This window comes from Ammospiza caudacuta, chromosome 5 (assembly GCF_027887145.1).
Source record: "Ammospiza caudacuta isolate bAmmCau1 chromosome 5, bAmmCau1.pri, whole genome shotgun sequence".
Classification (NCBI taxonomy): Eukaryota; Metazoa; Chordata; class Aves; order Passeriformes; family Passerellidae; genus Ammospiza; species Ammospiza caudacuta.
The window spans coordinates 36,200,219-36,227,022 of record NC_080597.1 but is presented as its reverse complement, the minus strand read 5'-3'; the positions used below and the strand labels follow the sequence as shown (position 1 = coordinate 36,227,022).

At 36.8% G+C, this 26,804-nt stretch overlaps 1 long non-coding RNA gene across 1 annotated transcript; it reads left to right on the top strand.

Moving 5' to 3' along the window:
- On the top strand, window positions 1–26,547 carry LOC131558370 (uncharacterized). The gene is made up of 3 exons (XR_009274803.1): window positions 1–112; window positions 25,847–26,027; window positions 26,414–26,547. It is a non-coding gene; the product is annotated as an uncharacterized LOC131558370 (long non-coding RNA).
- Window positions 26,548–26,804: the final 257 nt, after the last annotated feature.

The following is a 26,804-nucleotide window of genomic DNA, read 5'->3' as shown; positions in this document are numbered from 1 at the left end:
CAGAGAAGCAGGAAGAGACTCCTGTTGCATTCATGTCAGGAAACAATGAATAGAGGAAGTCCTCAACAACAGAGGTCTATTTTAGTTCAGAAAAGTCAGCCATAACAGCAAGGTATGCATGTATATGACACTTCAGAACATATTTCTTACTACATAATACTTTTCTTGCAGTGTATACCCTCAGGGTTCATCTGTTAGAGTTTAGTTTTTAGTCAGAAATAGCTATTTTCAATTCCCATAATAACATCTTCCATCTACATGAGTTTTTCTCCTGCTTTGTAACAAGTCTTAGGGATAAATTGTACATTGTGAACCTGGAATGATCAGTATGACCAAGTAGCTACTTTGAAATGATGAATGCTGAAATTTAGTTAGCAAGATTTGCAATAAATATCTTTAAGTAGTTAATAAAAAAACATTCCAAAGACAAATGAATCATGATACATGAAACATTTCATTGCTTCTTATATTTATGGGTTTGATATTCCCTTTGAATTCGTTTGGATTTCTTAGAAATATTTGTATTTTTTGTTGGGTGAACAAACAGTCCTGTTGACAGATTATGAGAGGACAAATGTTGTACTGACAGCACAGTTTTCAGTCAATCTACATTGTCTGAGTGGTATCTAGATGATCTCTTGTCAAAGATGCTATCTCAGAATGGTTTCAAAGGATTTTAATAGTGTAAGGTTTAGATAGCATTAGCAGTAATGAATTTTTCTGTACTAATTCTAGTTTACAAAAAGAGTTTACTGCCTTCCCAAGCTACCCAATCTGAAAGTTATAAACATTTATTTCTGGCAGAAAAACATGTCAGTGCTAAATACGCGCTACTAGTCATTTAGCTTCAATTTTGGAGAGTAGCTAGATCTTTAGCTAGAAATTCTACTACTTTTCAATAAATCAGGGGAACAGAAAATTCTGATAATTTCATTTGCAAGATTCCTGTCAAAGTATAAAAGGGAAAAGTCAACAAACTAAAGAATATATATGTATCTAATATGTACACAATATTATTCCACATACAAATATATTTATGTTCAATACCCATAATAAATTGCCTGTGTTGACTGCACATTTGCATACATATATTTTAAAATGTTATATATATAATATATATATCACATACACATAATACGCACACACACACACACACACACACACATATATATATAATGACTAATGGTTTCTTTGAAAATAAATAAATGCAAGGCATGAACTGCAATCTTGCCTTAATTAAACTTGTTAATTTCTCCTTTTGGCTAAAAATGAAGGTTTAATTTAAAACAATTGGATGTATGCAGAGGCCCAGATATTCAGTAAGCTGTAGCTCATTATGAGTCCTGGATGGAAAGAGAAATGAAAGCAATGGGTGCTTCCCCAGTGCAGCAGTTCCACAAGTAATGCCAGATTATGGGCTTCCTTCCTTTCCTTGTCTCAGGCTATTTATTTCTGCTCCTGCAAGACAGTTCAATTTCTCTATTACCTCCTGAGACACTAATCTGTTTTATATTAACTGAGAGAAAGCCATTGCACAAGATATGAGGCAAACCATGAATATCATTGCCCTACTTGTGCCTGGTTGCCTTTTCCTGTGTGTTAGGAGGATCTACTGTCTCCAGAAATCCCATACTTTGGTATCACCACAGATTCCAAGCCATTCTTGCTTAATATGAGCAAGAATAAAGACTCATGAGACAACAGCTATTGTCTATCTTTCAGACTACTGGAAAAGTGGGCTGTTATTCACAGCAATATTTCTTGTAATGTGCAGCTCAGTACTCTGCATTTCACCATTATCTCTCTGAGTGTAAATGACAGGAGCTGGGTGTCGTGCACAGCCTGCAGCAGTGGTTCTGTACCATGCTGGCACTTACCTGACAGAATACTTCTGGTATTTTGTGTAATACTTTTTTGGTTTTTGTTTATTTGCTGTTTTTTTTTTTTTTTTTTTGTAAATCTTTCCTCTCTTGTCCATATTCTGGAAAGGAGTGTCTTTGGAAGGGAGTAACAGAAGCATGTCTTACTGTCCCAACATACCGAATGCTTCTTTACCCTGGAGAGTGTAAATAAGAGAAAGACAAGGTAATATATTAAGAGGGGTATCAGATTACTTTATAGACCTGACTGAAGAGTATGGAAAACATACTGACAAACTGTTTTCACTGCCAGGGTTACTCTCTTGTGAGTGAGCCTGAAAGGGAGAAGTCAGATCCCTTGGAGATTCCAAAACAATAAACAAAAAGTGAAGAACAGCTTCAAAAACTATTTATTTTATGTCTGCATGTAATTAGTGGTTCTAGATAGTCATTATTTTGTTTCATCAAAGCCCTGAACCATGGCAGCACATCAGATGTAGAAAGAAGAATTTAAATCCAGAGTTCTCATTAGGCAGGTGCAATATATGTGGTCCCACCAAATGCCATTGATGATGTGCTCAACAGAGATGAGGTAGAACAGGTGAAGTTGAAAGGCTGATGTGCTTTCACAGCAGGCGGAGGAGGGGTGCATTGGAAGCTAAGGATTAGCGTCTTTGGAGCCAGTAACAGATTTTAGGGAAGAGAAACTGAGGGTCAGGACTGGCTGTGCATCTTTTTTACACTATATATGATACCTTCTATTTGTTATTTTAGGAACAGTATTTACCTTTGATTATGACACATTGGAATCACACTCAAAATTTGGACACACCAACCCACCATAATTCAAGTGAACATAAAAAATCCCTAATTACAGCACTTACGTATGGTAACTGATCATTATTGTTTTCTGATATGTTTGATTTTAGATTGTCACACTTTCTTCCACTGAAGTTTTAAGGTTTTTTGGTCTATCTGATTAATCAGGTCAGGAGATAGACAGGACGTTTCAACTCTGACAGAAGATAGAAATTTTAGATATAATACTTGTAGGCCTACATATTTGTTAAAGAATTAAAAATTTGTAAAAATGTAGATGTAAAAATAGTAGATGTAAATGTTCACAGTTGCACTTGAATGCATGCATGATTACTTTAGCAACGGAAAAGTTCTGTGAGCTTATACAATGAGAAAGCACTGGAAAATAACAGACCTCATGGGAATGGAAGATAAGACCCTGGGACTTGTCTCCCATACCATCAGTAGCACTTGGCTGTGTCTGTGCTCTGAGAGCACCAACAGAAGCTGTGTGATGAATATGGCAGGGCTGAAGAATCCAAGTGTCATACTTGCAAGCTATTTTCTGCCTGAAACCTCTTGAGCTTTATCTCTGCCAGTGCAATTCTACCTGTCAGGTGCTTTTGCAATTAGGGATGTCCCACAGTAGTGGGCATTATGAATCCTTTTAACCAGATGTTGGAATCTGAATTCTTCATTCACGGGGATAAATAGGGTTGGGAATTCTGCTGTGGTTATAGGAAACAAAAACTGCTTTCTAATGTTTTTTTAAATGCTTTTTCTTTCCCAAGGAACTTATTTTTCTTTCTTTTTTTTTTTTTTTTTTTTTTTAAGTTAGTCATCTGAAAGGTCTTAGCCCAGTGGTGCTTTCTTGCTTTTCTTCTTGTTTGTAGATAAATATCAGCACAACCCCATCCAACCATACCTTATTCCAAAGCAGTCACATTCCTATTATTCTACAGTTCCTTTGTTTAAAAGAAGACATGACAGGGATTTCTATTCAAGTTAGGAATTATCAACTTACAGTATACTCATAAAACACAGCAAAAACTTGAACACTTCAGTTACTTCTGTGGTATTTAATCAACATAGAAAGAATTATCTCTTCAAATATATTTTAAAATGGTGGTTTGAGCCCACACCTTGTAGTCAGCTCTGCAAGGGACAGCATCCCATGTAAAAATCTAGTGATTTCAAGGGATTGACAGACAGCATCTGCAAATAAAAAAAAAATTCTTTGACTATTAAATATTACAACTGTTTGTATTTCAGTTTAGGAAAACTAATAAGAAAAACAGAAAATCCTACTGAGTTTTGACAGCACGCTAAGTTCACATAAAGCTCAGAACATGCTGTTGTTCAGAACTTGGAATGGCCTCTGTATTTCATTTTGAGGACTTAATCAGACATTTTATAAGGAAAGAAAATGACTAATAGAGGAAGAAGCACTTTGAGTGATGAGTGGAAAGTGATTATTTATCATGCAGTAATTTGATACCTCTTGTTCAGGTTGAAAGATATTTTAATGTGAGAAAGGTAAGATAATATTTACCAGCAGTTACTCATATACTTGCTCCTCCCTTTACTGAAAGTAGAGTGCAAGCTATAATGAATCTTCCCTATACTTCCTTTCTCAGTGGATCTTCAAAACAACCTAGTGAAAATCAGTATAATTCATGACTTGTAGACAGGGCCTCTGACATTTAAGGCAGTAATTTAATTTTGAGAAGCATGTCAAGAAATAAAACTGAAAGAAAGTTTTGGCTTTTCTGTCTGTAATGCCACCAGTATTCAGAATTTCTCAGAGAAATTCAGATGGTCAGAGAGCGGGAAAGGATATTATCATTTCTATCAGGATAGCATCCCAGGGACATCCAAGAACAGAGCTCCATTGTGCTAAATAGTATAAAAATGCAGTAGCTGACATCATGTGCCCTGACAAGGATGCCAGGAATTCCTGATCAGACCTAAGTGTTACTCAAAGTTGTAGGGTGTGTCCTCCTGAAAGGCAGGCAGTAGGCAGTTTAAGTCCCAGAAGTGATAGTGTATCTGTGGATAGCAGGATTATCCCCAGGAAAAACCTGAACCTTGATCTATGTCTCATTAAATATTTCAACCCATTGTTGCAGCAGGGTTCTGGGCCAAAAATGGTACCAAGTTGTATGGTTTTGAGAACAGAATATGAAATGCACAGTCTCGATTAGTGAAATAACATGAAGGATTTAAAAGAAGATTCAGGGAAAACTACTGAAAACACTATGAAAAGGTTTTCTCATCAAAGAGCATGGGAACAAAGTCATTCCATGACAAAAGACTTCCCTGAGCTAAGGAGACAATTCCATTTTCTCAGGAGCCTTTCTATGATGTCCAATTCTTATGAATCACAATACTATATTCATGTAAAGTTTTCCCCCTTGTACTCTTCATTTCTAGGATATAGTTAGGAGCCATTCCAGCTATGTTAGAGTAAGAAACATCTGCTGTAACAGTGTGACAGTGACACCTGGGTTGGCTCTCCAAGTGAATTTTTATTAGGCATTACCTTAGCAAACATACTGTGCTTGTCAGCATTATGTAAAAAGGTAATCATCTCAGGTCGTTCTGTAATAGATCAATCCTTTGGTTTGAGAAAATTTTAAAAAAATTTCCTAAGTGAATATTCTTGCAAAAGCAACCCTATGTTTTTACAAGCATTTTCAATAATAGGTAGTAAATAGAAAGAGGCATGCTGTGTGTTACCTATTTTATAAGAAACCTACTTGATCTTTCATCTCTTCATTTAAATCCTGCTAAAATCGATTAATCAATTATATTTTATGCTACAATTTTTTAAAACTGATTTAATTTTTTTTTCCTAATATAGCCTATTTTTTTCCCAGTGTATTTCATTTGGCAGATATAATTTCAGTTACATGATGGAGATGGCATATATATCTCTTGTTGATACTTTCTCAATAGCTTTTGAACTAGCTGTGTAATTGCAACCAAATTTATCAGAGCAGTAGAGCTATCAAAATTATACCAGACTGTGTAAACTTTGTAAAAAAATGAAGTTGGGTAGAGGAGAGATTTATTTTTCTTTCCTTTTTAGGATAGGTTTCTGAAGAAGAGCCAAAGAAGAGTTTTACTGTGCTCTGATGTGCTCTGGCACGCAAGGAAAAAAGAAATCAGTGCAGCACACCGCCCTTCTTACAGTAACAGTGGAATGGGACGTGCGTGGCCAGTGGTCACATCCCATAATCCAAAGCTAACAGGGAAACACAGTGGAGGAGTTGGGGCTCCTGCAGAATGGCTCATGTGCAGGGCTGGCTACTCCTAGTGTTGGGGACAGCACTGGCATGTGTGTCATAAATCACAGAGCAATATGGCTTTGTAGGTCAGTAACCCACTGGAGCAGGGTTCAGTTTACAAATCCTTGTCTCCTACTTGTCCCTATACTTGATAAAGTACAATATTTCCTGCAATTGCCACTACTGCTATTGCAAAAATAAGTGAGCAAATAAGCAAAACCCATGGACTTTCCACTGGAACCAGCATGACCAATCTATCACTGTATTTCTGAGTGGTAAAGTGCAATGTGATCTGAAGTTCTGCTGTTCCTCTAACATGTGGATCCCAGTCGTTGAGTTGCTGCATTTGCATTGCTGCTGGTCATTAAAAGCGTAGGATCAATGCACATTGGAGCTAACAGGGAGTTAGCATCTATAGCTGTCAAATCCTTATGCTTAAAGAAGAAATCTTTCATATCAATGATATCCACATTACTTTTTTTTCAATTTAAGTCATAATCAGTACCTTGTAACAACAGCAAGAGAAAAAAAATCTAGTAACTTTGTGTCCAGGATAAGAATTGACCCTTAACTTTTATATTTTAATTGGCTTTGTTTTTGGCATTAAAGGACTGAACAAAAAATGTTATGATCTCAGATGTTTTTAACCAAAGGGTTTTATGCAGAAATTTATTTAAATTATTTATGTATTTTTACTAACAAGCATTTTAGAGCAAATTTCTTATCTTCAAATTTCTCATTATGTGTTTTCTAGCTTATGTATACCTTTCTCTCTAGCCAACTTCCATTTTTATTTCTGACTTGAAATTTATTTCAATAAATGCAGAGATGCGCTGTTTGTTTCTGTGATTTTTGGATGCATTATTTTCATTAGAGGTTCTACCTATTGATCTTAACTTTTTTTTTTGGTGCAGTAAAAACGTTTTCTATCTGTACTGTAAAAATATTTGCTGCAAGTTAAAAGATGTAGTTTGTTCAGATGATCATTGTTGTTTCCATGGAGTTTTAAAACTCACTCATCCCATGAAAGACCAGAAAGTTATGACAAAGCAATCATACTTTTATTCAGATAAATAAAAGAAAGATTCCCTTGAAATCTCTAGGAAAAAAAAAAAAGTCTGAATTTAGAGATTTAGAGCGAAGTCAGAAGTCAGTACTGCTCTACTGCTCTTATTTTATTTTCAAGATCAGGTAGGAGAAATCCTATTCTTTAATATAAAGGCATTGTCTGTAAACATTGATTACAATATTTTCAAAAATAATTTATTTGCTAAGCCCATTTTGTAAAAAATCTCTGCTCATCTCAGTCACAATAAGATTGCACAAAGTAAATGGAAATTCTATCCCAGATTTTTCTTTTTCTTACAATGACTGTGGTTTGTCTTTGTGCATTTTCAGTTGCTATTTATATGGGGCTTTCCTTATGATTTTATAGGCTTTGAATTACTAGTTACAGTCAGCACTTCTCAAAAGTAGCTTTTTGCAAACAGGCTTATATATATCGCAGGCACTTCTCTTTCTAATTAAAGCATCTTCTAGTTCTTCAAACTCAGAGATAACATTTAGATTTAATTTCTATTATATAATGATCTATTGTATCCACCTGGAGATTAATGAAGAAGTGATGGCTTTCATAAATGTTGCATTTGAGACGGAACAATTTAACTACATGGAGTCTCCTTCCATGACATTTGCATAAATTGATGGCATTAAGCTCCCAGTGGTGCTCTTCCCATCCTACACAAGATCAAAGAGCCATTATGCTCTGAGTCTGTCTGCAGCTGTTAAATGCTTTCAAGGACTGTTTTCAGTCTCTCAGTTTTTCAGGAGAATTTGCCATAGGGGAGCATCGGCATCTCCACTGTACTCCACTGTAATTTACCCAAAGCAGCGCTGTGTTGGGGCGGCTGCCATGTCCAATTTCCTTGGATTCAGCTGTGGAGCCATGTAACAAACACATAGCATGCCGTGGTGGTGAAAACCCCGCGGTCTCTTTTTCTCAGGAACCAGAGCTCCCTCGGGAGCTGCCTCCTGCTGATGCTGCTAGCACCTCCCCACTGTGCTGCATGTGGAAATAATGACTTGGGCAGCCACCACAGCGAGAAAACAGGATGCACAGACGTGCGTGCGTGCATGGGAGTGTAAGGGAGAGGGACTAAGATGAGGAAGAGGCACATGGATGAGACTCAAGTTTAAATGTTTTTTGCTCTTTTTTTTACGGCACCAGAAACTTAACTCTCAGTGCAAGGGTAGTTGTGCTTTGAAACGTTGTAACTAGCATTTATGTTGTAATAAACTGGTTTTTTCTTATTGTCCCATTTCCTGTAAAGACAATTGTTCATCTTACAGGCACCAGATATTAAGTTTAGAATTTTCATAACTCATCACACAACATTAGGCTGCTTATATCCACAAATTACAATCTCCCATAAATTCAATCACCTTGCAAATAGCTGATAACATGAAAGACTTACAGATGAATTATCAAAGAAGGAATTCACTTTTGAATGACAAAAGTAGTTAATAGAAGAAAGTACCTTAAGTGATACAAAATCTTCCTTGGTATTTCAGAATGTTTTTAATACTGCAGCCTCTTTAATTACCAAGAATTCTCAGAGGGCTTGTTGTGGACCATTCTTGAAGCAGATGCCTGTTATACAAAGAAAAGCTTTCTCTGGACAGACCTGCAAATGATGCATAATAGGATTATATAAGTTAGCACTGCTTGTTCATCCCAACATTTGCATTTTAAGTTTATTTTTTACCCAGATCTCAGGCAAACAAACTTATGTTTCTTACAGACCTGCAACAGAAACATTGAGCATAAAAATCACCTGTGAAAAGTTTTAGTCAAACATAGTGGCAGTGGCTGAGAACATATGCTCATATGCATGGCAAGCTCTAGATGATGCCTCTATGCTAGAGTGTTTCTTCCCACTCTCCTCCTCGTGCTTATGTCATGGAAGTATTTTCTTAAATGTGACTACAAGACTACAGCAGGTGTACCAGCCCCTTGCAGCACTGAGAGTCAAAACCAGCCTGCTAGGGAAAGACTGGATGTCAAGCCTTGACATTGGCCAGATCCATCAGAAACGTCATGAGCTCCTTTTTTAAATCAGAACAGATTGACAGAAGTCCTCACAAAACCTCTGTGTCAAAAAACCCCCAAACAAACCCAAATCAAACCCAAGAGACTGAAACCAGCTTTGAAACTTTTCCCAAATTACTGCTAGCACAGAACCTGGGACACACTGGTGTGTGGCACTGGTTTGATGGCACTGACAGAGGGACTGCCCAAGGGTCCTTCCTTGGAGAATGCTTCCTTGAGGAAATGCTCTGAGCACCAGAGCTGGAGCTGGGGGGCTGACAGCCTGGCAGCACAGGCACTGCATATATAAATTCACACTGGCAAATAAAATGTGCCTGGGCCTCTAGGCCAGCTGCTCCCTTTGGGATGAGGGGTGGAAAGAGCAGGGGGTTGACACGGAGCATCCAGGGATCATGTCTGAACATGAATGGCAGCCAGGACTGACCTCCAGTCCAGATCAGGGTACAGTGAGGGAGTAGGTCTGAAGTCAAGCCTGGAATTCAATCTGTAGATCAGGATCAGGTCCAAAAGACGCCCGGTGGGCACATAGTGATGAGGCAAGGCTCAGTAAAACCAGGGAGTCACCTGCAAGTTGGTGCTGGGTCAACATGGTCCCCACCAGCTATGCCTTCACTAAACCACCCACCAGTACTGCTCTAGCTCAGGTCCAGGTCTCTTCTGGGTCCATGGCTGTGGGTATTGCCCCAGGTGAGGCAGCTTCAGCATTCTGGATTGTTTCAGCACAACAGAGGCCAGAAAGAGAAAACCAGCTTGCTGGGGATAGTGAGGAGAAGAACCATGGGACAGGCATCACTTTTCCTAAAACCTCATAAATTCGGGCTATTGGAAAGCTGGTTTGTTTTCTAACCAGTTGTGCCATCAAATGTCGTCTTATTCTGTTCTTGCTGTAGACCAACAAGTTCCCTTATGCCTTGACACCAGCTGAACTAGTGGCAAGTTTATAGAGATGTGCACGTTGAGGGTATCTGGTAGTGGTAGTTCACCTGCAGGCAGCCTTCATAAACCTGCAGGCAGAGAACACTCTTTGTGGAAACAACCTATCTCCACAGATCACTCTTTGCCTTGCTGGTTCATAGCATTCTGTAAGACAACAGAATAGTTTAATATATCACCTGCCCTTCACAGTTTGCGTGGCCAAGTGCAAATGGAACAGTCTGCCTGGATGCTGTAGTCAGTGTCTTTGCCTCATCTTGTAATTTTTCCATGTGATTGTAAATAATTATGGTCATAGTATCCTTTTCCTTATGGGCTGTTGCCCCCCAAAGATGAGTATGGGCTCTGAGAGAAGGAAGACTTCTGATCTGAATCATTCCTGTATGGGGTGTTTGTGTTAGGCCGTCTGCTTTCCTTTAAAGGATACTAGAAATACACTTTTCACACCTCCACTTTTAGAATACATCTGCTGCATGAAACAGTTTGTAGGGACTTTGTCTGTTGAAAGATTTAGTACTTATTCCCAGCTCCATCTCATCTAACTGCTTTTCAGGACAAGAATTAGCCTTTTTATTTAGCTGTATTATACTTAAACCCTGAAGTCCAGTGTAATTCTGTGTAGCCTACCTGTGGGCGTGCCCAGAAAAATGACTGCATTTGCCAAACTCCTAGTAATGAGGTCAATTTGATATAAACTGGACACTTTCTTCCTTTTTTTTTTTTTCTTTTTTTGGTGTGTGGAGGAACTTCTGAGAGCTACTGTAAGATGCTAATATAAGATGCTAATGTTAGATGCATCTGTTCACAGCCAAGCACAACAAAAGGTACCCACAGATGGAGTTTGCAATAAATATTATGTGCTTGAGAACTACTATAAAATCTAATAAATAGTTATCTACATTGGACACATTTCCACAAAACAGAATGTAAACTACCACTGGCATCAAAAATATTTTTTTAACTCAGCAGAACAAATTTAGTTCTGCGTGAATGCTCAGAAATTACCCCATTTTAGGGTATTCAATTACAAAGAGAATTGTAATTGAACCCTCAAGCTGGTCAAGTACAATGATAACTGCCTTATTCCTCCTTATTTTATAGTTAAAATGTGAAAAATTAAAGAGATTGACATTGTGAATTCTTGGTATATATTTTCCTTTTGTTCTGTCTTTATCAGAAGCAAAAATTTTGGATAAGTCCAATTTACTTTTCACTGAACTGAAGTAGTTTTCTCCTAAAGCCTCAGTCTGTTTTTTTCATATTTCAGTAAATTTTAATGAGCTTCATTGTTACTTGAGAAATTCAGCCTCTAGAGAGAAGTTTTGGTCACATGATGAATAATAAACTAGTGTTTGATTCCTTGACACCACAAACTCATTTAACATCCCAGAATCCACTCAATATTCTAGTCTTTCAGTACCAGTTCTGTAAAACACTCTGTGTAATTCTCATGTAGATGATGACGTTGGCCAATTTGCAGGTAAAGCTGGTACATGAAAGCAGAACTGTTATAAATTATGGCATACATTGTGCAGTTTCTATTTCTGAAGAACTACCATAAAGTATTTTATACCCTTCCCTATTGTGTACAGAGTAAAGCAATATATTTTGAAATTTCAGTAGGGCCTTTCTACCACTGTTGCTACTAAAAATGCTCTTCAAGAAAAACAAAATTTCCTCTCCCTTCTCTGTTACTCTGCTGTGTTTGAATTCAGTCTTGTTTCTGGTGATATCTCAAGTCATGTGTACATTTTTTTTTTGCAGTCGTGACTGCTTTTACACTCTGACTTTATCTTTTTTTGATTAATTCATGTTCTTAGAGTATTGTATGGGCAAATATGAGAAAAAGAATATTCATCATTTTTTTTCTTTGGATTAGCACTGAAAAGTATAAAACTGTAGACCAAAACCAGACTATCAATAGAAATCTGGTATTTCAGTGTACTTCCTTATCATATCTCAAGCAGTTTAATTTCTGTTGCCTAAGTTTAAGAATTACAGATTAGGGGGAAAGTCATCCCAAGTTTGTATAAGTTTTTTAAATTTTCTTTTGATATTATATCTAAAAACTAGAACTTTAATAGTTACAATTATAGAGTAGTTTCTTGGAGGTGTCTTATTAGGCAATGTCTGATTCAGATGATGTGCCGTTGACTTAACACTACTATACAGCAATAATAATACACTGATGATCCTAAATCAGGAACAAAAGAGTTTTTAAAAAATCACAGGCAAATTCAGGTTGGAAGGCAACTCAAGAGGTCCTTCTTAGAGCAGGGTCAAACCATATTGTTGAGTGCTTTAACCAGCCTAGGTTGAAAATCTCAAAGAATGAGACTACACAACGTTCTCTGAGAAAACTGTTCCAATGCTTGACTGTCCTTATGGTAAAAAGATTTGGCCTGATACCTATTTGGAGCCTTTTTTTGTTTCAAGACTTGATCAAAAACTGATTTGAGCCTTTGGATAGATGGCAGCATTAGATATAAACTATCACACTGTTATTTATTCATATGAAAGGATTTAAGTTACTACCTCAATGTAAGTAATCAAGCTGTGACAGATGTCATCAAGTTTTATTATAAAATGTGGATTTCCACTTCTTAACTGAATAACTTAGCAGAAACAGCAGTTTCCAAAAATCTGTAATGAGCTATGAGCATACCCTACAGTTCTACTGAGCACATCTGCCATAACAAACCTGCCAAAAATTCAAGAAATCAATGGATCTGTCAAGAATGGAGAACTGCTTTTCCAATCCTTTATTTATAACCAAGTAAAACATTTGACTACAGCCTCCTCCCTGCTGGGATCTTCTTCTGTCACTAGAAAAAACCTGCAGCGGACCTTTAAGCCTCTGTCTGATGAAAAGGCTGTATTATGCCCTACTGATATGCTAACAGATCAGCCCATTGAAAAATGCTTGAGCTGAAGGACATCTCTGCTTTTTGAGAGCTATCACAGAGCAAAATGAGGAATTTTCATATGAGATACAGATTTGTTATGCCATTCAATCAAACATTTCTTTCCCACTTAACAATATGGACAGATAATGTCAAATACAGGATATTTTCCAGAACTATTGAATTTAACTTCCCTAAATCATTATGCAGCCAGAATGAAACACAAAACCAGAAACTTGAAGACTGAGTTTTCCCATATTCTGAAATACAACATTTTGGAATATCTACAATTAAAGGACAAACTAGTGTATTTGATCCAAATACAAATGTTACTTGCAGCAAAGATCAGCATTGCTAATCCCTACTTATTTCTGTCAATTCATTTAGCCTTAAAAAACCTGTAGAAACATGGTCTTGTAAAAAATTGGTCTTTTTATTCTATCAAAGTAAGGATAAAACAATATGGTACAGAGCCCCCTTCAGCTATCCATAAAGAAAGATGAAATCTCTTAGTACAGAAATTTTTATTTTTATTTTTTAAATAACGAAATTATAAGAGATCTAGCTGAAGATGAAGTGAGGACATAGTTAAATAGTAAATCTAAATGACTAATATACAAATAAAATAAAATGAAAGGGCAGTTGTCCAGATATTTCACAAGTTTCATATGTGACTAAGAAGTTTGGGAAAAAAAACCCTCAAATATGGGATACATACCCATATTTCCTGTTGGTTGTTTTATTCTCTGTAAAAATTATTGCATAAACACATGATTGAAAGCCTTGTAAAATATTTTTATGAATGTTATTCTGAAGCTTTCATCCAAGGCAGAAAACCGCTGGCTGATGAAACAGCAATTGTATCCAGAAAAGTTTATAAAAAGAAGAATTTATTATTCATGCCTTTTATAAGAACTACTCCAAATCATATCAGGCTTAAATAAGATTGAACTTTCTCAGGCAGAGACAGGGCTTAGATAGAATCACTTAATATGACCAAATATTTTTTTATTTCTAACCTATGGACACAAGAAGCAATATGTGTATATATATATATATACATATATATGTATATATATGTACACTTTGAGGCATGGAATGCTTTGAGTTATGGCAACAATATCTGAAGAACATGAAGAATAGCAGGTAAAACGAACAAGTTACATCTAAAGCCATGCAATGGCAAAAGTTGTTTCTGACATCTAAAACATTTTAGCACTTTCTTGACATTTCTGTCCTAGCTCAAAAGACAGCTGAGAATTCAAATCAGTAAAATATGACATAGAATAGTAATTTAATGTAACAATCTTTGCAAAAGAAAAATTAGAAATAGTCAGACCTCTGGATCATGTAAAAAATGTGTGGTTTAGCTTCATGTGAAATGTTTGATTTCGAAATTTGCATATTGAAAAAAATGGGCTTTTAAGAAGCCATCATTTTCACATTTAAATATTGCGACAGGCTACTACATGTTATCCTTGTATTAGGTAGGACTAATGAGAAGAAAATATTCCACTTTTACCATAACAGGAGGTAAGACAAATTAAATCAGAGCAGACAAAGAAAACTTCAGTTTCAAAACTCGTGTGTCAGATGGGGCAGATTTTGAAGTGAAGATGTGCAGAAAATAATACCTAATATGCCAGAGGTTAGACAACATGTGGTAGTTGTGGTTTGAGGATTGCTGATGGATGTTGTGACACATATTTCACCAGCCTGTGCTACTCCTAATAAGAATGCAGCAAGGTTTGCTGCATGAGGTTTCCTTGTATTTACCATCAGTTGGCATGCTATGCCAGAGTTCTTTTGCAGTACCATGCAAAATGTTTAGTACTTTAGACAGTTTAAGTAATGCAATTTAAGTATCATCTGGTTTATATAAATATATATATATATATTTATGTTCACATTGCTTTGTAATGGGATGGTGGGTGTTCATCAGTGTTTTCATTTATTTTCTATGACAGGTTATGTGTCTCTTCCAGAAGCTTGAAGTCTGACTAACCTCTTAAGAAATTCCTCATAAATCCACCTTTTATTTTTGTTCAGGCAGATGGATCTGTCCTAAAATCATATTAGGATTTTAGAAAAAGTAACATTAGTTATCCTGTTGCCTGTGTAACTGGTCCAACTTCAGGATGATCAGCTTTGGTGGATGTTCTCATGCTTGTTTAAAAGCTTGTCTATATGCAGTTAAGCACCACAGACATGGCATGTATTCACTGATGTGGGCTTTATACAGGAATAGGCTCCACAGTTTGGAAAATGTGTGATTTTATTTTATGGGGATTGCCAGCAAGAAAGCATACATGTCTTTTAGCTCAGCCCTTTTCAGAATTATGGAAGAGATTAATCCACTCTTCTCTAGTCCTCCAATAGGCTGAATATTTCAGACCCTGATTTCAGCTGTCAGGACTAAAGGAAACACTTTTATTTTGGGGATTATAAAATCCTCCTGAAGGCTGGATGTTAACTTGGCAATAGAAGTTGTCACACCTTCATCAGCTGAACCATTTTGCATCTGAGAAAATGCTGATGTCTCTAAGCCTTAAAAAAATTTCTGCTGCAATAGTAACTGAAATTACAAATTTGCCTAATCTAGGGAAGAAGGAATTGGTGTTTTGCTTAAGGTGTAGAATTTTTCATTCTGTATATTTGAGCATGGTTGCAGATGTGTTTGTTCTCAGGTATGGAATGTAGTTTTAACAGTCCTTTAAAGAAAGCATAGATTTCTTGCAAAAAACCAATAAAATTTGAACCATGCCAGAGTTCTATTTACATGCAGACAAGCAACATTCAAATTAACATTTCTCAGAGCTCAGACCATCCTGCCTCGTCCTATAGAAGCCAGTGAAATGTTGCTTCATTAATTTTTAAAGATTTATGATTAAAATAGCCTTCTGGAAATAAATTTTGAATTCTCTTCAAATTCTGCAGGGCTGTTCTGATTCAGGCTGGGATGGAGTTACTTTTCCCTACAGCAGCCCTCATTTTGCTATGGAGTGTATTGGTGCTGAAAAAGTGTCGATAACACACCAGTGTTTGGCTACTGCTGAGCACCAAAGCTGTCCTTCCAAACTGTCCCCCTTTCAAAGGAAAGTAGGCTGAGGCATGGGCAAGAGTTTGTGAAGGAGCACGCAGAAAACAGCTGATCCAAGCTTAGCAAAGGGTTATTCCATACCATATGGTACCTGTTTAGCAATAAAAGCTGCGTTTGTCTTCTGGAGTGCTAAAGCTACTTGCCAGGAAGTGGCTGGTCATGGCCTGCTGATGGGAAGTAGTGATTAAAATCACTTTGGTTACCTTTGCTTCCATGCATGACCTTTGCTGTTTCTTTTTTAAACTACTTCCACCTTGACCCACAAGTTCTTTTATTCATCTTATTTTCTGCTGCTGAAAAGGGGAGTGATAAAGTGGCTTGGTGGGCACTTGGTGTCAGCCAAGGTCAACTACCACAGGGATGAAGGAGGATCTCATATGTGCCAGCTGGAATGACGTCATCACAATCAAGATATTAGAGAAAGTGAACTAAAAAGAGGATGCTTTTCCTTTCTTTGTGCCCCCCCCAAAAACTGTCCTTTTGGAAATCACAGAAAGCAGAACCCTATATTTTTCAAGGTACCTATTAGAAAAAGCTACTTCCCAAAACGTAACCTCTTCCCCTCCCACCCGCATAGCCCAGTCCCAGTTCAAAACACATTTTATCTTTTAGCACCTTGGTTAGACAGAATAAATGAACTCTTCCCTCGTCTTACATTTTCTTGGGATATCCTCTTTATCCACACCTCAGTTTTTGCAGCTCTTTAGGACTTCTACACAATTTGTGTGATTTTAAGTCCTTTAAGTCTTTGCCAAGAAGAAATGTACCTATGTCATATCTCTATACAAACTTGGGGTTTAAAAGCTGGTGTAAACTATTTCTTTTATCTGGTTTTCTATTCCTATAACATAAGTTAAGGAAAAAAACTTCAATGATTTTTAAAGCATGCTACCAGTCTTATGTAACAATTGACCCTAGTAGTCATTCTAGGATAGTTTTCAACCTGAGTAGTTCAGTCAGCAGCCCTTAAAGGGTGGAGTCCTCTTCTGTAAAACAAATTTATGATAGATCAACTATTTGGTAATGATTATTATTTTTTACCCATCTTCAAATTGTGTAAGCACATAATTTCTCTGTTAAAATGTAGTTAGATCAAATAATGGAAATAAACCTTTTGCTCAGCTTTTTACCTCGCCATATTAATTATCTCTTAATCCCATGTTAGAGGCTCTCAAATTCATCTGCACATTTCTATTTACTTTCTCATATATAAATTTAATATTCATGATATACTCAGGATTGTGTTGTCATAAAACCAGCTCTGAGAATGCTCTGGCATTCTCCTTCTCTTTGTGACCTTGGGGCTGTCAAGTTCTGCATTTTCAGAGTTGCATGATTAAAGACCTTACTAATTTATGTTACACCTGTGAATTATCATGTTCTATGAAATATCTAACAGTGGACCAAATCTCCAAAATTCACCTTATATGTTAATCTATGCAGCAAAGTGGAGTATCACGGTGATACCAGGCTACTGCAAAGCTGTCTCATTCAGTCAGTGCTAGAGAGCTGTGCATCTCTCCACAGAATTAGACCTAAAGAAACTAGTTTTCTGAGAAATTAATCACCACAGCCAAGGCAGAATAACACCGTAGAATCACTATCCCATTTTCTCTTAGTGACAATGTATTTTTAGAATTAACTCAAATGTCCTCATGGAGTTTTGTCCTTTAGTTCTGTCTTGCAGTACTTCACCATATCCTCTAATAAACAACTTCAAAAATTATTTTTGTTTTTTGCATACTTCTGTTATCTTGTGATATGCAGTATTTTAGCTGTAGAACCTGCAAAAGCCCTAAAGCTAATAAGATTGTGAATGTAAATATTAACCCTTCTGATTCAGGAGATAGATTTCTTAAATCTTCATGCAAGTCTGTATCAAAGTACTTTGTGTAGTAAGGCAGGGAAGATATATATTCACTAAAAATGGCTCTGTATTATAAAATATAGACATCTGTGGAGTTAGACATATGGGAAAACACTGTAGTAACAATTTCATGAAGAGAAAAAGCCTGAACACTTTTCTTGATATTCTTCTGATTGTCAGTTATTTCTTTGGAAATAGTACCATTAGTACTACCAGTACTATAATACCTCTGAAAAGTAGAATGCATAATTCACCCTGTCACTTTGAAAATGTGGGAACCCTCGGCAACGTGGACTGTATATTTAGGAAACAAGAAAAAAAGTACTATCACTACTTTCATCAGTATCAGCTATTAGTATAAGACTGCTATGAAAGAAAACAAATTTCCTTCTACTTCATTGTAATCTGCATATGGAAAGTTAAAACATCTTATTAGTTTTGATTCTGACATGTCCTTTCCCCTTACCTCTGAGTACTGCTTCAGCTTTACATTTTCAGAGGGCTTGCTCTGAAGGTACAACTTTGTCATCAGCAGTGCTAAGTAACATCATCCTACTAACAAAGAAATGCTTTGATCCACAGAGATGACAACAGGCTTTACTCTTCTAGGCCATAAATTCAATAAGTTCCAAGTCTACAAGTAGTCATAAATTAGGTGCACATTTTAGTGTTTATATAGGGAAGCTATTGTGTTTAGAGAATGAGATTAAGCAGAGTGGTCACAGAAAACTGAATAGTAAATCCCATGCTCCCAGTAAAGCCCTAGATCTCTAAGACATGAAAACACTGATCTGCCCAAAGCAGGACTGTATTGAACGTAAGAAATAATACTGCATGGGTTTTTTTGGTAAAATATAATGTATATAACAGTAAATTGCCCTAGTGAGCTACTCAGTAGATTCTCCCTTTAAGTTCACATTTTCATTTTTACATAGTACTCAAAATTTATATATGCAAATAGATAAACCTAACTGCTTTCTTGTAAACAGAAAGAATATGTCAAGGCAGGGACATATAATCGGACATATTTAACAAAGTAGAACTGTATTTATATGCAAATCCAACATTTTAAAATATGAGATGTTCCTATAAAAGTGAGAATGCATTAAAAGAGTTAAACTTATAGTTTATATTGTCAGGATTTACTTCTTAAGAATTTGATATGAAAAAAGATATACAGGACCCCTACTCTATTGAAAAAAAGATAATGTATCGCAAATCTATTTATAAAACAGATTTCAGGAGCACAGAAGAACAGATGTCCCTAATTGCTTAGTTACTGTTAGTTGTCAGCTTAGATATTCTGGCCAGAAAATTTTTATAATACAGCAAAAGTAATTGCTATACTGATAGACCCAATTTAAATGATTGTTCCTAGTTTTGAACATAATCTTATTACCTGCAGGTCACGTGAAAAGTTTTTATACAAAATCATAGATTGATTTGGATTGTTGAACTTAATTACAACTACATTATTTGACAAATGAAATGGAATAATTTTAGAAAAATGTTAAAAAGTTAAATGGTAAATAGCCAACATGCTACTTAAGAATCTCCTACTTATATGAAGAACAGTTTTGTTGGGCTTTTTTCCTTGCCTAAAATTGTTCCTCACTCAGGATATTATCATGTTCTATCTGAGACAGAAGTGGACAATACAGCATAGAATCATAGAACATCCTGAGTTGGAAGGGATCCACAGGGATCATCAAAGCCCAATTCCTGTCCCTGCACAGGACACCCCAAGAGTCACACCACGTGCCTGAGGCTGTTGTCTAAACCCTTCTGGAGCTCTGTCAGTGTTCTGCTGTGATCTCTTCCCTGGGGAGCCTGTTCCAGCGCCCAAACACCCTCGGGAGGAAGAACCTTTTTCCTGTTATCCAACCTAAACCAACCCTGACACAACTTCATGCTGCTCCTGCAGGTCCTGCCACTGGGCACCACAGAGCAGAGATCAGAGCCTGCCCCTCCTCTTCCCCTCACAAGGAAGCTGCAGACTGCAGTGAGGTCTCCATCAGTCTCCTCTTCTCCAGGCCATACAGACCAAGTGATCTCAGTGATTGCTCGTATGGCTTCTGCTCAAGACCCTTCATTATCCTCACGTCCCTCCTTTGGAAGCTCTTTAGTAGCTTAATATCTTTTTTATATTTTGGCACCCAGAACTGCCCCCAGCACTCGAGTGAGGCCGCCCCAGTGCAGAGCAGAGGGGACAATGCCCTCCCTTGCCTGGCTGGTGATGCTGTGCCTGATTCCCCCAGGACACCCCAGGCTGTCTGGTGCCTCCTGGCTGCCAGGGCACTGCTGGCTCATGTACAGCTTGCTGTCAAACACAACCCCCAGGTCCCTCCCCACAGCTCTGCTATCCAGCCTCTGATTCTCCAGTCTGTCTGTTCATCCAAAGATGCCCTATCCCAGGTAAGGAATTCAGCCATAGGAAAAGCCAAATGAAAGTGATATTAACTGTGCTTGTTTTCAGTTTCTCAAATAAATATGAACCACAGCAAAAGATGTAATCTTAGGTTATTTTTACCATAAGAATTTTACATTTCTTAACAACTAGAAAAAAATAGCTGCTTACAGCAACTTAGAGGGTCTGACCCTGGCTCCTAGCTGGTTCCACAGTTAATTTGATCATGTTTCTGGCAACCTAACACGGTCAAGTGCAAACAGATGTTCCACAGCAGTGAGATGCAGTTCAAAACTTGGACACGTCAGTATGGGTTCTGCCCAAGCTAATTAGCTGTGGTGAGAAAAAAAAGCAGTATTTTATTAAAGCCACATGTTTTTAATTCTTGTGTCAAGAATTAGAAAGAATAAACTGATTGTCGTAAGCAGTGAACAAGGTATAGTAAAGAGCTTTATGAGAATATGATCCATGACATTTCACTACCTTGAATGGGAAATGCTGTGGGTCATTTATGCAGCCACAGATAAATACTTTTTCTGTTAAGTGTACTTATCTGTGTTTAGGTTCTGAGCCCTCACTTAAGACAAAATTGATCTGGAGTGAAACGCAAGAATCCTCCCACCAATCATTAGCTCATAAATTAATCTGTAAACCAGTTGCTGTAATTTCTTTTCATTTGCTTTTGTTTTCTAATAATTGAAGAATAAAACATTTCCAAGCGTTTATGAAAAGGATATTTTGATTGCATGAACATAATTGTTTTCCTTTTTTAATATATTTTAACTATAAGTAACTAAGATATTTGATGTTGATGGGACTAATTGTATGCAGCTTTACTTTGGGGTATAAACCTTGACAGGGTTTGCCCCTTACTGTCTTAGATAATCAGACCCATAAATTACAGAAATAAAAGGCTAGAAGGAAACAGCATTCTTGTAGCAATCTCTGTCATCAACCCTTTATCCATATTTGCTGTTCCTTTCACTGGATATTACAACATATCATGTTAAGCTGCACACCATCTCCCTGATCAAATCCTGTCTCCAAATCTCTAGAACTAGACTAATAACGTTATTATTGATTACTTTTAATAGCATGTGGCTTTAATAGCATATGTTCATATATGAACACTACTGGCAGAGCAGTACCGACTGTTTAAATACTCTATAGATACAGAGAAAAATGTTGGCAGCTTCTGAAGGCGGTTGTCCATAAACAGAAGAGTAGAGATATGAGATCAGCACTGACAAATGAGTGGTGATGTAGACATAAATGTAAAGGAGAGTTTTAAAGAGGAATTTAAAGAGAAAAAAGAAATTGGTTTTGTGAGTAGTTACGGAGATCCCAGACTGGCCTTACTGTGCGGAATGAATGACGGTAAGAACTGATCTTCTGAGAATAAAGAAGATAAAATACGAGGAAAGGTAAAGGCAGTCATGGTCTTGATGGAAGCTTTTATATAGTCATGCAAGTAGGTACTTCTCATGAGAAAAAAGAGAAGGAGAAGGTGGAACGATGCTGAGTTGCAAAAAGAACCGAGAAACAGTCTAAGGAAATTATCTTTGAATTAGCATTTTGTTTCCTTCCTTTTGATCATCACAAGCTGTTTGTCATAACAAAAGGCCATTGAGATGATTAAAAAGTTATTCTTAACCCAACTATATCCTCTGAGTTGATGTCTCTGAATTCCTTGGAATTTTGCTAACATTCCTACTAAAATCTCTGGATATACTCTTTTGATACTCATCAAAAAGGGGTCTCTCTAAGACGGTATTTGCTTAATCACATTTGTTCTAGACCTCTTCTTAAGTAAACTATCCTTTCACATGATCAACACTATAAAGGCACATGAATGTAAAAGGAAACTGAGAGTTTTAAAATATTTAAAATATTTTAAATATATCTTCTTGCTTTAGACAGCATATATAAGAAAATACAGGAAAGATAAAATGCACTTTCATACCTCATTTTTCTAAACACTACTGAACCATGCCCTATTCAAGCTACCCTGAAAACAGTACTTCATACCTAGTATGAGACTTCTTAATAGAAACTTCCACTTCTACCTCTGAGCTTACATCCCAGTGGCTTTGACACGAGGCCCTTTGTAACAGGATTCCTAATTTCCCTTTTCACGTACACAATTGATTTTTTATACTAAAAATTTATTTTGTATATCAAATATTTAATTCTGTCATCGACTATTAGAAGCATGCCCTCAGATTCTAATTTCCCTTTTCCATAACTTAGTCAGTTAGCCTTCCTGTCTTCCTAACAAACTCTCCTGTTGTTGTTCAAAGAAGTCAGTGCTTTTTAAGTTTTACGTAGTTCTTTGTAGAAGACTTTCTAAGAAAATAGGCTGTCATGTGAGGCACTTTCCTCAAAATATTTACTGGACCATAATTTCTCACTATGAGTGTTAACACCACTACATCCTTCAGATATAGTAAAAGTAAAATCATCCACCCACTAAAAACACCTAAATTCATAATAGCCATCTCTCACTGGCTAACTTCCCAGACAGCAGCAAGGTCTTACAGGCTGAAGCAATTTTTTGCCTTTCCTCTAGACATATGCTCTGTGTGCCTTGAGATAATCCATTGATTTTAGGCAGGTATTTCAAAAACTGAGACAGGGAAAAAGAAACTTGAGTTTCCATTGGATTGGTGTTTTCAAAGAGCCACCTTCCCACAATCATTGAAGAAGGAAGAACAGTTACTGAGGTGCATCCTGTAAATTACTTCCAGCTTTACTTTAGAAAAAAGAGTATAAGAAAACTCAGCATCATCCTATAATTTTATTAGGAGTGACTAATGGCATAAATGCAGTAATGATGGGCATTACTATTGAGAAACCCTTGCAATATACAGTGGCTCATCTGAGCAGCGCTTTGAACTCACATATGCTACCTCTTGATCACAGGAGTCAGTACTGCTGGTAGCTTTAAGTAATAAATCTCACATCTAATCAATTCAGTCCTGTTTTCTGTTTGGGACTAACTAGCTTTATTCACGAGAGAATTTACATTAAATTTTCTTGATACTAGAAAGTACAGTTTTAAATCTGATCAGCAAGGGTCAGGATTTACCCCAAAACTTAGTTTAGATTCTTCCAGATACTTGCAGACTCTTCTGGCATCAATGAAGCTGCCAGCTGCAAAATTGCCTTGATATAGTTTCTATTCATTGTTTATTTGCTTCCTTCGTTTGTTGACAGTGGAAAACTACTGACACAACTTTTGTGAACCTACTGCAACAGGTATATACATAAGACAAGTACACAATCAAAGGTATTATATTATTATCAAATACCACAGGGATATTGCAAGAGATATCCATCAGTCTAATCCCCATAGGTATCATTGCTTGAGGCATTTCAAAAGGACAAAACCTAGCAATTAGGTAATTTACATTTGATATTAGAATCTGCTGCATAAAATGCTATAAATCTTATTTATTAATTTTGTGTTTCCATTGTTTTCTTGTTATTCTTTTTAATTTATACTGTTTTCTACTATTTCTATCTTGTAAAAAAGAAATAAGGAGATAAAATTATATTCAAAGATACTTTCACAACATTTGAATATAATGAACTCTTTTAGATGTTAAATGTTCTAATGCCTGGTTCTTAAGTAATTACTATGATGAGACTCTGTGTTAATGAGACTCATTTGACAGATTAATTAAAAAGGGATTTCTTTGTTATATAATCTCCATTTCATCAGAGCTTGAACACTGGCAGAAATGTAACCCTATAAAGTACAATGAAGACTGAATATGAAAATGTTGATAATAATTTGGTTTAAGTCCTTGTGCAAATTTTAGCTAACATCTTTTCTTTTATACTGTTATGAAATTTTAGCACATATTTCACACACCCTTGAAGCAAAAAGGAAAACTCCCAGAAGAGTAACCTTCACTTAGCACTGTTAGCTGCCACAGAGTCCAAATTTAAGTACTTTTTCCCCTGATAGTTAAGTTTTCCCTAATGTCACTTTGTAGCTGAAAACAATAGCTGGAATGCTTAAAAATATCATTTAATCAACAATTGGTCAATACTTGCTTCATATAGACTGTGTCATTTCAACTTTTGGTTAAACTGAACAGAATGGAAATGTGATTTTGTAGAATTATGGATAAAAATAGCCAAATTTAACCAAATTCCAGTACACCATCATACAATCAGAAAGGAGAAATGATGCCTGACCAATATGATAGACTTCTGTGATGAGATGACTGGTTTGATAGATGAAGGGAGAGCACTGAATGTTGCTTATCTCAAATTTAGCAAGGCTTTTGACACTGTACGTTAACAAGCTCATAGAAAGCCTTATAAAATACAGGCTAGGGAAAATGGTTGGTAATGTGGGCTGAAAACTTGCTGAACTTCTGGGATTTTAGAACTGGTATCAACAACACAAAGTCCATATGGAAGACAATCACTAGTGGTATGCTTTTGGGATGAAAACTGGCACATATTGTGTTTAACACCTTCATTCATGACCTGGATGAAGGAAGATTGAGCTGTCGGCAGATCTGCAGCTGGCATAAATCTGGGAGCAGTAGCTTTTGCACTAGTGGATCATGCTGCTGTCCAGGTGGACTTGGGCAGGCTGGAGAAATGGGACAGCAGAACTCCCATGAAATTCAACAAGGGCAAGGGAAAAGTCCTGCATGTTGGTGAAGGAGGAATAACCCCAGGCACCAGTACAAACTGGGACCAATGAGGCAGAAGGCAGCTCTAAAGAGAAGACATTTGGTGTCACTGTGAGCAAGAAGCAATCCAAGAGCCAGCAGTGTTCTTGCAGAAAAGAGTGTCAAAATTATCCTGACTGCATTAGAACAGGTGTTGTCATCAGGTCAAGGCAGGTGATCCCTCTACTCAGCAGTGGTAAGGCCATGAATAGCTGGGTCCAGCACTGTTTTTTCCAGTACAAAAAACATATGGACTTCACTAGAGTGCAACTGGTGCATCTTGCATGAAGATGAGCAAGGAATTGCAGCACCTGACAGCCAAGACTGCTGGGAATGGTCAGTCTGGGGAAGAGAAAGTTCAGGGGGATCTTATCCATGTGTACAAACCTGGGAGGAGGAATGAAGAACAGTCACCAACTTCTCTCAGTTGTGCCCTTGTCACAGACATCTTTTGTGAAAAATCTTTTCTTTAAGATTTTTCTCTCTTCTTGGAAGTTGAAACCCCAGAAAGAGAATGTAAACAATAGTTATCTGCTGCTGTGGAATGCAACAGGTGCGCCTGTAATTAACCCATGTTCCACGTTTACAATTAAGAGCCAATCAGGGGCAAAGCTCTCTCTGATAGATTCATTCCTTTTCTATTCTTAGCTTAGCATGGTCCGAACTTTTCTCTCTATTCCTACTAGCTTAATCATAATGTAATATATATCTTAAAATAATAAATCCAGCCTTCTGATCATAGAGTCAAGATTCTCATCTATCTCTTCACCCCTGAGGAACCCTTGCTAGCCCAACAACATGCCCTCTGAAAAGGGCAATTGGCACAGATGAAAATACATGAAATTCTATACAAAGACAAGAAAACACTTTTTGTTTCTTTTTACAGGTGGTCAGTCACCGGATCCCGTGGTCCAGAGAGGTTATGGAGCCTCCATCCTCTGAGGTGCAGAAAACTGGAGTGGTCCTGGGAAACCTGCTGTGGCTGCCCCTGCTTGAACAGGGGGACTGGACAAGATGATCTCCAGAAGTCCTTTCCAATCTCAGTCATTCAGTGATTCTCCGATTGTGTATGTCAAACCATCTTACAGTTTGAGTTATTTTCAACATTGTTTCAAATTCTTTGAAAAATGTCTTCTAGCATATGATAGACATGAGAGAAAATTTAAAACAGGAAAAATGTTCTGGAAGTAACTTTAATTTTCTTGTTTATACTAACCGGGATTTTGTTGTTTTTTTCCCTTTTCTCTATAACTTCCAGCTTGTGAGAAAAGCTACAATTCAGTGTATTTAGAGTGCAGAAATTTACTATGATTTCCTCTGACTTTGGCATGTCTATAGAAATGCTAGAAAAAGTGATTAAAATGCATCCATTAGGACTAGATATTTCTGCTTTAAATGCTAAAGATATGTTTGTATCTTTAAATAAAGTTATTTATGGTTTCTTGTTTTGCAGGAAGGAGTTCTTCAATCTGTTCTAGAATTATTTTGAATACATAAAACATTGATGCAAACCATGTAAGAGCTTATTTTGTGCATGTATGGTGAATTCAAAGATAGAGTTGAAAAATGAAGGCCATTCATATTTGTGTACAAATCTATGTGTATGCTTCATAATAAAAACTAAGAAACTGAATAGCACTTTTAATGCCTATAAATATTAATAAATACTTAAGATTTCATTTTTCAGCACAACAAAGTTGCATCTAGGCTAGAGATGAGAAGTTCATCTTTTCATTTAAAAGAATCACTGAGAAAGTTGAAATGTAACTCTTTAAGAAGTTAAAAAATGAAAATATGATACTGGAGAATATATGATGATAGCAGTACTTAAAAGGTTAGTTTAT